Raw genomic sequence first — 13,302 nt, forward strand, 5'->3', positions numbered from 1 at the left:
AGAGATAGACACATCATTCTTGTTTTCACTTTGTGAAGAAAGAACAGAGGATTAGGTAAGCACATAGTTTTTGATAGTCTTTAAGAATGAGGTAGGGCATTTAATATGTAAGAGCAGTCGAAGAGGAATTTCCTTGAGGATGTGTTAATCCAAGACAGGAATTGTCCTGGAAGGACATACCTTTTGAACATCTAGATGGCCTGTGTTCCTTGAGAGACAATGATGATGGCGTTTATAAGTCATTGTATTGCTAGCATTGTGCTCTTATCTTTTGGAGAGATAGAGTTGTTAGTCAAGGCCTTGCTATGTGACAATTTTGATTGGTATGATGATGTCCAATGAAATAATCTAAAATAATAGCTTATGAGATTACTTACCAATCTGACTCTTCTTACGAGTTCTCTTCAGTATGAGAATGCCCATGTACCATTATGAATACCTCCATAGTTAAGAGGGAGTGTTGAAATATGTAACTATGTTTGGTCTTCATATGTACTCTTGATTCTTGTATATTGTAAAATGAAAAATTGTCCTGAAAGGACATACCTTTTGAACATCTAGATGGGGTGTGTTCCTTGAGAGACAATGATGATGGTGTTTATAAGTCATTGTATCGCTAGCATTGTGCTTTTATATTTTGGAGAGATAGAGTTGTTAGTCAAGGCCTTGCTATGTGACAATTTTGATTGGTATGATGAGATCCAATGAAATAATATGAAATAATAGCTTATGATATGGCTTACCAATCTGACTCTTCTTACTATTTCTCTTCAGTATGAAAATGTCCATGTACCATTATGAATACCTCCCTAGTTAAGAGGGAGTGTTGAAATATGTAACTATGTTCGATCTTCATATGTACTCTTGATTCTTGTATATTGTAAAATGAAAAAAGAAATTATTATTATTATTTTTGTAGAGCACGAGTTTCATGTTCAAGGTCGTTTTATTTTAGGTCAACCCATTGATTGCTTCTAGGTTTTGTCGTTAATTCAATAAGTCAAAGAGTCATTGTCATGTGTAAAAGACCCCATGGGCATCTTGTAACATGTCAAAATAATTATGTTTGAGTCAGAAGAGTCAAAATACCCCTCCAAGACCAAGTCAGCCTGGCAATAAAGAAGTCGACCTAATTAGGGCATGTCGTCCTCCTTGGAAGCCTATATATATATATGAGAGCATTCAACCTCCTATGGACTCACTCACTCATTCACTCATCATTCAAGCAAATGAAAAGAAGAAGAAGGCAAGTGAAGGAATAAGAAAGAAGGAAGATGAAGTTTATGGGTTTTTACTCACACTCTCTCTCACACGTGTGAAGGCAAGTTAGGGTTTCTACAACATCAAGGCTTAAGTTCTCAAGGAGTAAGGAAAGGGGTCAAAGCTGGAAGAAAGGTGGAAAATTTGATCTCTCATAAAGCATAGAAGAAGAAGTGTCCAAGCGAAGGAAGGAGAAAGTCTAGAAGCCCCAATTTTCCCACGCGTGAAAAGTTGCAGCTGGTTGCAGGGGGCGAAATTTTCTAACCAACAATGGGGGCTACAAATCTGTAGCTGGGGGTTGAAGTTGTGCAACTGGAAGAGATTTGACTTGGTTTGAATTAGATAGAAGAAGCACATCATCAAGAAGGTTTGTCTTAGTCTTGGAAGGGTATTGGTCTTAATATAGAGGTCTTGGAATTCGTCATTTGAAGAATATATAAGAAGAGAAGAGATTTGAGGATTTTCCTCTCAAGAGGAGAGGTTTTGGCTCTGGCTAGCAGCCTACATCTTGTGCCCTTGTGTACTATTTATCTTCATGTTTTGGTAGTTGTTTAATGATAAGTGAAACATAATAATAACAAAAGAATGGGCTAATAATTAAGAAAAGTAAAAGAACATCACAAGCAGTTATCAAGTTTAAGAGAAATCACCTATTTTGTAGCCCTCTTATTTTCTCAACATGGTATCATAGGTAAAGTTGACAAAGGGCATGATGAAGATCACTACACCCTTGAAGAAGTCATTTAAGTTCTCATTTAAGCAATTCTCTATGTTGGCAAGTCACCTCAAGTAAGGCATCAAAGCATTTTTCCCCTTGTGGGGTTTTGCCCTGGCTTGGAGCTTAATTTTGGTGTCTCTTTTCTCTTTGTTTTCTTAAAAGATTGAGCATTTGTGCAATTGCTTGATGAAAAATATTTAAGAAGTAATAAAAATACATTAAACATTCACAAGTAATTATCAAGTAAGATGAATCAAGCCTTATATACCCTATTCTTGGTTTCTCAACATGGTATTAAAGTTAAGGTCTAAGAGCAGTCTTGAAGAAGTTTATGAGAGACTGAAGGTTAGAACCAGATCAAAGGTTGAAAATTTTGTATCACATTATCTATATAAGAAGATTTGAATCCATGGATGAATGTAATAATGGTCTAAATTATACCTTAAGCAAAAATGAGACAAGATAGCACTTTATATCTCTTAAACAATTTGTATAGCACTTTATATACTAAGATAGTATTGTAATGGTAGTATGAAATCCTCTCCATACTCCAGGATCATCTCTAAGGTAATATGAGCCTTCATGAAACCATGGTGAGATCAGATTTGATGGATCCAAGCTTCTTTGGATAGTGTCATGACATTCCTACGAGCTACATATGGAATCTATCTTCTATAATAAAAAATATGGATCCGTGACATAAAGCACTTTATGTATGGAAATGTTGTAGCGGCTACAACACCCTCCAAAATTTTGGCCTACATCCAATTTGGGAGCCTTCCTTGGGTTTTTCCTTGATGTTTGCAAGCACTCAGGCTCATCCTGTGAGCTCATGTTGAGTCTTTGCACCCTCCTCACTTGACGGTTAAATGGACATCTTTTAGCATTTTGGTCACAATGTCATGCTTGCAACCATGCTCTGGCCATGCATAAGGTTCATATTCATGTGCACAAGTTGTATTCGATATGTAAACATCTGTCCCACTCACACACGAAGTTGTATGCACTGTCACGCAAGTGTCGCCGCGGTAGTTCAATGATCTATCACAAGTGTCGCGCTTGTCGCTTGCACTGTCGATCAGTCACACTATGTGTATGTTGTCTTGATGGTTTGAGGTGTCCTGACGTTAAGTCATGTTGAGTGTGTGTTCGCAAGGTCATGCATGTACAAAGTCACTCGTTCACACACTTGGTCATTTTGTTGAAGCTATGTCGACCAGACCAACCCCAACAACTGGACCTCCGCTTAGTTACACTGTGCAGTTCTAGCCCTCAGTGAACATGTACTACTGCCCAGAATTGCACAGAGCTTGAGGATGCCTCTGGGGTAGCCTGCACTGCACAATCCTGGAATCAACCCGACCAATTGTCACAAAGAACAATGCAGAAGTTTCTCAACAAGCCATCTCAATGTTGCCCGCAAGCAAATCAACCAAGCCTCCAATTGGTCAACTAGAGAGTTTGATCAGGTAGTAACCCCAGGCCTCACTCCCCCAAAAAATTGCGCAAAAACTGCCAAGCATGCCCGCTTCCACTTATAGAAGTAATTGCGCAAACATGCCCGATAGGCACCCACTGCATGTCATTGCACTGTCCTAAAAAATTACGCAGTTTCCTCAGCCAGTCACCCTGACAACCGACCTGCTGCTCAGCCTGAAAACTGTGCAGTTTTCATGAGGAGTCACCTAGCTACCCAACATCCCGCTCAGCTCAGAAACTAAGCAGGGATGTCCAACAGGCCAGCCTCCCAGCTCTGCACAATTTTTGCCAACGGCACTCCTGCAGCCCATTGCTAGCTCCCCAGAAAAATTGCACAATTTTTCCAAGAAACCTCCTGCTGCCAGCTCCCCAGAGAAATTGCACAATTTTTTCTGCTAATCCTCCTCTACCACCTACACTTCTTCCCTAAAAAATTTGCGCAGATCTGCCCTCCAGCTGAGCCATATCTTGTGGACAGTCACTACTGATCCGGATTGTCAATCTCAGTTTCCCAGTGACCTCTGTGCAATTTTCACCGGTAGTTCCCAGAGCCCACATCTCAGCTTGAAAGCTGCCTTGAGCAGTTTCAGAGCCTTGTCCTCTCTCCCGGTCACCTGCATCCGAAAGCGAACGACAATGCATCATGGTAGACTAAGAGATTTATGGATTTGATGTCGTCTTGTCATAAGTGATTGCAGATACAGGTACATGGATGAGACATGATGTGATGATGATCGAGATGAACAAGGATAGCATGCGAGGATATTTGTTCACGAACGAACGAACAAGGAATGCATGAAAGGAAATTTGTTCGCGAATGGATGAACACATGAAGCATGCCAAAGTACAAGTGAAGGAGCGACGTGCACATGTAACATCAAGTAAACACCAAGACCATCGAAGACTCTGCACACCTTGCCATGTGGAGGTGAAGCTATGATACACCAAGAGCATATCCATCACTTAGCAGCATTGCGGCTCGACATGGAAACCACTAGCAACATGAACATACCAGCACTGTCGTGTCAAGTCGTGTCATGAGTCATCTCGGCCACATCACTACCATGGGCCATGCTGTTGTAAATCAATGCAATGTAACGTGGAAGTCCAAGAGACCCACATGTAAATCTGAAGAGTCATGTAAAGTTGAGAAGTCATGAAAGTCAAACAATCATGAGGGAAGTCAAATAATCACAAAGCCCAGTTTCACCCTTGGTTATAAATACCCCTCATTTGTACATGCAAAGGACTTTTCACCTTGGCTCCTCCCACATAGCCTTGACAGTCTGTCATCTTTTCTTTGAGGAGCGAGCAGTGGCTCAAATGCCCTACTTACAGGGTTAGTGATATATGGTGTACCGATGTGTCTTGGAACTTTCGCTTAATTTAGAAGCCTGATAACAGACCAACACGTTTTCACACATGTATTGTAATTGTTTGTAAGACTAATCTTTGAACACTTGTAATGCATGTTGTTTTAATCTATGTTAAGACAATTGAACTATTTCGGTTATTCTAATACATATGTTTACGAAAACGTGTTGTATAAGTTGTTAATGTTGTCTTGCATGTGTGGCTACCTCGTTGGACATTAGACAAAACCATTCCCATAAACTTGTTATAAAGACCATCGTATTCGCGCAGACTACTTTGTTGGGTGTTGTACGTGATATCCCTTCATTGTGTGTTTGTGACTGTCGCATCCATGTGGACTACTCCGTCGGAAGTTGCGCACGTCTTGTTGTGTTGTGTGTCTCTGACAGAGTTGGGACTCTCCCCTTTCGACTGGAGACTCACTTCCACCCTCTCCCTCTGCGGTGAAAGAAACTTGACACAAGTAACACTAGCACTCAATAGGCACGCAAACCTTAATGTTCGAAGACAAAGTAGACCACTCTCATGTGTTGAAAAGCAAGAGTTAAGGCAAAACTTTAAGAGAATGGAAACTGGGCCATTATATCTTATGGGACTCCTACACCAAACAGTGTGAGGTCTAGTTGGGACTTCATATTGGGGAGATCCCCTAAAATTTGGCGGGTCTATCACTGTCAACATTTTTGGTGCTAGAAGAAGGGCCTCCAGTTGTTTATGGTTAAATGTCCTCTCACCTACGCGCAACTCTGAAGATGGTTACTCTTCACTTCCCAAACGTGAACACAAACCTTCGTACCAACACCTTTGCTCTATCCGTCCCATCACCCGTTAGTTTGTTAAAGTAATTAGACTGATCCCAGGAATAAAATATCTCCCATACGCATTAAGAAAGCTAAATACCACTCCCACAAGAGTTGTTGTATCATCGGTGGAAGATGTAGTTCTTGCCACACTTGAAGGTCTGGCAGAAGTTGTTGAAAATAAAAAGGAACCTCTAGTCTTCTAATATGGAAAACGAGACACCCTCGTGATCTTGGGTTCAGATTCTGGTACAAGAGGCGGAGGGGAAGGAAATGGAGGAGGCGGAGACGAGCCAACAGACTCAAAGTCGGAACCGTTAGTATCTGAAGAAGAGGAGGAATATGAAGAAGAGGAAGAAATGGATGACCAAAACTTAGAATGGATGACTCAAGGACCACTGGCTCTCCCGGGTGCTTTGCACAGGATGCCAAAGCATTCTTAGAGAATGCTCACAATATTTGACCCTGACAGCATAGTGAATGAAGAAGATCACTTAGACAGCTTATACCTACAATTGTAGACACTCAAGGTACGGTATGACGACGTTGCATGTATATTGTTCCCCTGTACCTTGGATGGCCACGCAACAATATGGTATCATAACCTTCATGTCAACTCCACCCATTACTGGGTTATGTTAAAATGGATATTTTTTGGAAAAAGTTGTTGATGACAAGACCTCGCCCATGTTGCTCAAAGAATTGGGCAGTTTGAAGATGGAGTTGAAAGAAAAGGTAAAAGATGTCAACCAGAGGTTTTTGCACATATTGAATAAGTTTGCATCAAACACAATAGAATAGTGGGCGAACGATTAATTTTGATCATTCCATGAAAATGATCACCCAAAAGGGTCTTGTTCATATTGGAAACGAGTTGAAGGCTCAGTATGCAATCGCACACTAAACATAGTGAGCACTATGCAAGGCCAGCCGGGAGACACAAACGATGACGAAGGTGCTGAACATGATGAGACATCAAACGCTTGTTAGGTGATCAACATGTATCTATGCTCACAAGCAGTACAAAAGACAAACACTGAGAAGCAACCCCAAAATAAAAATGGTTGATACAATCTCAGAAGTCAAGCGACTCCCCCTAAAATTGGGGAAATGCGAGAAAATAATAAATTGTTGATGAGGAAGGTTGATACACCAGCCGTCCGAAAGCAGAAAACAAAAAGAAAGCCTGGGAAGACAACGATGGATAAGAGTACGTCCATGAGCAGTAAACTATATAATACTTCGTCAGACAGTACAAACACCAGTCTTAACCTAGACATCTCGGTGAGTCTACTCGCTCTTGATTATAAAATTATGGAAGACATGAAGAAAACTCGCGCAAGCATCAATTTGTTTGAGTTGGCTAAAATTCAGAGTCAGCGGGATATTCTGTTGTGCGCACTGGCGCAAACATCTATAGACAAAGTGGCCTCTACCAGTAAGGGAGCAATCACATCTCCTGGTTCACTCACAACTGTGCTCAATACACTCCTGATGGAAGAAGCAAACTCTTTTTTCCTTCCATTCTTGCTTTCATTCGAAAATTTTAACTGCATTGTTCACAACTATTTGGTTGATTCTGGTGCGTCATCCAATGTCATGCCACTCTCCATTGCTAAGAAGATCAATGTGCAATGGAGTAAGACACATGCGCAGATCATCCAACTTGATCGTCCATGCGTACCATCCATTGGTGAACTTCAAGATGTGATCATCCAACTATGTCATGATGACCGAGTTCACCAGTGCATAAACATCGTTGTTGTGGATATGCCAAAAGCATATGGCTTACTACTCGACAGAGATTAGTCTAGCAAGTTGAATGGATACTTTGCTACAGACTAGTCACACTTATGGCTTTCGTATAAGGGCAAAAGCAATCAAATTTGGGTGTTATCTAAGAGATACATGAAGTACGATGTCACTCCCATCAATGGCGAGAATGAGTCGTTGGCCTTTCTAGAGCTCATGTTCGACAACTGCCTCTTGGAAACAACATTGGGGTGTTATCTCGCATAGCTAGCTTCGACCCCACTAGACACGTAGTTGGGTTTCCTTCCTTGCCCAATTGATGGAAATGAAACATGTACAATGCATTATAACATTAGTAGCAGTAGCAGTAGTACAAGCACATCAAATAGTCCGTGTACATATGAGTTGTGGACCATGTATTTTGATGGATCAAAGACACAAGATGGCTTTGGAGTCGGGTGTATCTATATTGACCCAAAGCACATGAAACACTTGATCTCGAGTCGCTTGGAGTTAGAGTGCACAAACAACATTTTTGAATACAAAGCACTCGTGTTGGGCTTGCAAAAGGCCATTAGCCTCAATGTTGTTGCGCTCAAAGTGGTAGGTGATGCAGAAATCATGATACAGTAGGTACGTAATACCATACACTATTTAGCACCTCATTTCAAAAGTTACCAGTGAGAGGTATGTCGACTAACCTCTAACTTCCAAGCATTCAATATCATTTATGTGCCAAGAATGCATAACGCAGTTGCCGATACCTCAACAAACGCAGTTGCTAGCATGTCACCACTTAGGGATAGATTTACTGTTGAAATTTTGTATAAGCCTTCTATCCATGATAACATAACTAATCTACATGATTTTGGTGATGATCAACAGATATTGCACTTCATGGAAAACATTAATGCCTTCAAGGATGCAACAATTGATGAAGATGAGCACGAGCAGTCCTTGCAAGTTGTAGCTGATGATAAGAAAGGCAACCTCATCCCCAAGGGTGCGGTTTCTCTCAACAGGCTCTATGACTTGAAGAACCGCTTTCAAGGGTGAAGAAACAAAAAAAACCATAGTTCTACCATGATGAATGAACAGATCAACCCGAGAACAAACCACGATCCAAAGTTCATTAGTCTCGATACATGTTGCACACTACAAAAGCGACAAGTTTTGGTCTGCTTGTTCAAACAGTGCCAAGTGTTAAAGCCCCGAAAATCGGGTCTACTACAAGGGGGATACCCACCCGGTCCAGACCTTGGTAAGCAGCTCCTTTTCCATTTGGGATGGTGGGTCCAACTGGGGATATGGGACCAGTTTCCCAATTAATGTGTGTGTGTGTTGAGAATTGATATTTCCTTTCTAATAATTCCTAAGTAAAATGCTTTTATTCTAAATCTAATCTAACAACATGCAAATTTTATTCTAATGAATAGAAATATCTAGTTCTAAACTAACCCGAGATTTAATCTTTCAATTATGCGATCTAAAATAGTTTCTACAACAATTGGTAATAAAGATCATTCAATTGCTATAAGAAAAGAATTCAATAAAGATGAACTATTTTGTATAAAAAGTTAGCCGAACAGTTGTGAAAAACATATCGCATAATAAGTCATTCATATATTAAGCATAAATAGAATAGCCATCACCGTACAAAAGTGCCAAATGATAACTCAAGCATTCAGGCATTCACATATAAATAACTAAACATGAATATCACTTAAACACATAAGTAGAAATCGTTAAGAGATAAAAGTACCATTGTTAACAAGTTCTACTCATGAGCTTCAGCAATAATGGTCTATCTCTTCTTAGTTCAACATCTACTAAGAGTACAAAAGTGCAATTTCAGTAGTAGATATTAAACATAGATATCAATAAACCTTGTTCCATTCATTCATCAAAACCTCCTCTGAGGGTGCAAAAGTGCATGTTCTGAGGAAACATTTTTGACAAATTTCAGGACCCTTCTCTAAATGCATGATAAGGGTTGAAATACTACTAGCTAAATCCTAAAAATAGTCTATTACAAAAATGTAGGAGGCGGTTTAAATGACCGTCCTCATCTAAGTCAAAAATAAAAATAAAACTAAAACTAAAACTGAATCTAAAAATTATTATCTATGTATCTATTTTCTGTGGTCGCAAGCATTCAGCATCGGCTTGAGGAGAGTTGGTTGGCCGACCTCCGACTTTAGTTGTCCTACAAAAACAGAATCGGCAAGCGCTGGCGCTATCTTCTCTACAGAGTTAGTGAGGCATTTGAGAGTCATGCATTGACTGTGTGGTTTAACCAAGTACTGCCTGTAAGAACCCAATTCAACTTGGTTAACCTATTGATGGATTCTGCTCTTTCTTCAGCGTTTTGCCTCCAGCTGTTTTGTAAATGCTGTGCATTTGGAAGAAATTTACACAACATTTAAATATATCCCTGATAAATACCACTGTTTTTAGAACTCGAGTTTTGCTTTTAGCCTTTAGCACTTTTTTCTGCAATTTTTCGGACTTTCTGGTGACTGAGCGTTCAGAGGCTTTCCTTCTCAAGGGGTTTTGCCCGGTGCTTTTCGCATCGAAAACTGCCTCCGTTTCTTGATCCGAGCTTCCCTGGTGCCAGTTTTCGCCTCTCACTTGTTTTGTTAGATGACTTCGGAAATCAGAGTTTCTCCTTCTTTTCCCATTATACTTTGAACATTGCTACGTATACCTTTTTGTTTTCCGCTCCTGCAATTTACGAAATCAGGAAAGAGTAATGATATGAATAAGGTGACGGGAAAGCTTTAAATTTTGAAATCATATAAAATATATCACCCTACGTGAACTGACTTCTTGATCAGATTGAAACCTTATGTCATTAATGATCATCAACTAACTTATTAAATTAACATTAATGTGCATGAATTGACATCGGATTACAAAAAAACTTTTTGGAACAACGTGCCCTACATATCTTCGATAATGCGATTTTGCGGTTTTCTTCACAATATGGCAGATCGCAATATCGCTAATCTGTTATGTTTTGACAATTATTCATTACCATGTGTTTCTGCGAAATGCGATTTGCGAGACTTGCTATTTCATATCGCCAGCTTTGAAGTATTTCACCTTAAGTGATGTTTGAAGCATATGAAAACTGCGATGCGATGAGTTCCTTCGGTGTGTGATCTCGCATCGCGATTTCGCATTTGTAGGAGTTTGCTTATATGATGTCGTTATTTCTTTTTTGCGATGCGATGCTTTTATTATTAAGAGAAAGGTTTTATTCGAACTCATCATAAACTTAATTCTTTTTGGATTTTTGCGTATATTCTCCTAAGTTTATGATAGTAAGATTTATTCAAAAAAGAAATACAAGTTCTAATTTATCGTTATTTTCTAGATGCAGGGTCCCCACTTATTTAGTATTGATGTCAAAACTAAAATAAGAAGGGGGGTTGTTGCTGGCCACAACACCAGGATGTGTCTGCGTGGGAATATGATGACTTGAGTACATGTGACACGCGAATAATCCAACACAGGATCCCAATCAAAGAAGGAGTCAAGCCATTGCAGAAAAAACTAAGTAAAGTACATTTGTCACTTGACCCCCTTATATAGAAAGAATTGACTAAGTTGTTGGATACTCAGATCACTTACAGAGTTCGATATTTCACATGGGTTTCTAATTTAAGTTATGTATGTAAGAAATCTGGGGGAATCCACTTATGCATAGATTTCTGAAACTTGAATCTCTCCTGGAACAAAAACAACTACCCCATGTCGTCATCGAAACTTATGTTACACGCAGTATATGGAACAGGAATGTTGCCTTCACCTAATGGTCTTTCAGGATATCACCAGGTTCCGGTAGCAGAACCTGATAGTCTGATATTGGTTTAAGAGAAGCTTGGCCCACACACGTACTCTTTACAATCACTTAACGGGAGGGTTGACAACCTTCTTGTCAACGACCAAGATCTCAAACTTTGTTTTCAGTAGGCTAGGCTGCGCCCCGTGCCATGTACATAATATGTCTGCTGCTTGATCGTTTTGTTTGCTTTTCTTACTATTTTCATTTTCTTTTATTTGTTTTCTTAGTATCATGCTATTTTTGCTTTGTAAATTAACGTTTTCCTCTACTGAGTTCTGGCTTTTGAATGATTATGTGGCTGAGATCCAAAGAGTCTTGTGACACTGCAACACTTGTCCAGTCCTGTGTCTGTCTTCTCTGTGCTTGGTTATAACCTTCGGTTGATGAAGTCTTAACAGAAAATATGAGCCATCTGCAAGGGAAGCTTGGGTCCAACCATGAACTTGTGTCCACACTGGGAAACTCCATGCCTGTACTTAGCCTTCTGCTCTGTGCGTTCAAGCTCATCCAACTAGTAGAAATAGAGAAGGAGAAAATCTAAACAAGCAAACCTATATCAGAGGTTTTACATGCTTCTTTGAAGGAACAACCTCTTTTGCTCTCAATAAGTCAAGATCCCTCTTTCGCCCCAAAAATAAATAAGTGCCTATGCACAGTCCTCTTAAAAAATGCAAAGGTGAAAGAAGAGAATGGCTTCCTACGCAAAGAGGTGAGGCATGCAACTCCACCGGGGTAATCACTAGGCTCGCTGGTAGTGGAGCAATGTGTATGTTCCTGCGTGACTCGATCAGGATATTGTTCAGGCCTACTGGCAGCGGAGTAGCACCAGAGATGAAAACTTATACTCTGAAATTTTTTAACTCGCGATCCAAACTAACCTTTATGATTTCGAAACACTGTGATCAATCTGAAACTTGTTGTTGTGTTTGACTGAGTTGGCGAAATGTGAACCATGTATGTCCTTGGGATAAGTGGGGAATTCGAAGTAAATTGCACAACTATTCAATACTCCCTTAAAAACCAAGGCCCTATGCTGTCAATGGACCAACACAGAGAAGCTAGAATTCAACCAGTGTGTCGCCAAGTGTTGTAGAGGCTGTAACAACCTCCAAAATTTTGTCATGCATTCAATTTCAGAGCCTTCCTTGGGTTTTTCCTTGATGTTTGCAAGCACTCGGGCTCATCCCGTGAGCTCGTGTTAAGTCTTTGCACCCTCCTCGCTTGACCTTTCAATGAACATCTTTTAGCATGTTGGTCACAATGTCATGTTTGCAGCCATGTTCTGGAAATGCGAAAGGTCCGTCTGCGTGTGCATGAGTTGTATTCGCTATGTAAACATTCGTTTCACTCATACATGAAGTATTATGCACTATCGCACAAGTTTCGTCGCGGTCATCCAACAATCTATCACAAGTGTCACGCTTGTCGCTCATACAGTCAGTCAGTCACATAGAGTGTATGTTGTCTTGATGGTTTGAGGCATCCTGTCGTCAAGTCATGTTGAGTGTGTGTTCGCAAGGTCATGCATGTACGAAGTCACTCGTTCACACACTTGGTCATTTTGTTGAAGTTATGTTGACTAGACCAACCCCAACAACTGGACCTTTGCTGAGTTGCATTGTGCAGTTTCAACCCTCAGCAAACATGTACTGCTTCCCAGAATTGCGCAAATCTTGAGGCTGCCTCCCGGGCAACTTGCACTGCTCAATCCTGGAATTGACCTGACCAACTATCACCTAGAACAATACAAAAGTTTATCGGCAAGCCATCTCAACCTACGCTACCCGCAAGCAAATCAACCAAGCCTCTAGTTGGTCAACCAGAGAGTTTGATCGGGCAATGACCCGGGCCTCACTCCCCCAAAAAACTGCACAAAAGTTGCCAAGCATGCTCGCTTTCGTGACTTAATAAATTACATAGACATGCTCGACATGCATCCGCTGACTTAATAAATTACATAGACATGCTCGACACGCATCCGCTGCATGTCACTGCACTACCTTAAAAAATTACGTTGTTTCCTCAGCTAGTTACCCCGAGAGACGACCTACTGCTCAGCCTGAAAACTA

Source organism: Pinus tabuliformis, chromosome X (assembly GCF_031772625.1).
Source record: "Pinus tabuliformis cultivar Carrire ecotype Pingquan chromosome X, CPIR1, whole genome shotgun sequence".
Classification (NCBI taxonomy): Eukaryota; Viridiplantae; Streptophyta; class Pinopsida; order Pinales; family Pinaceae; genus Pinus; species Pinus tabuliformis.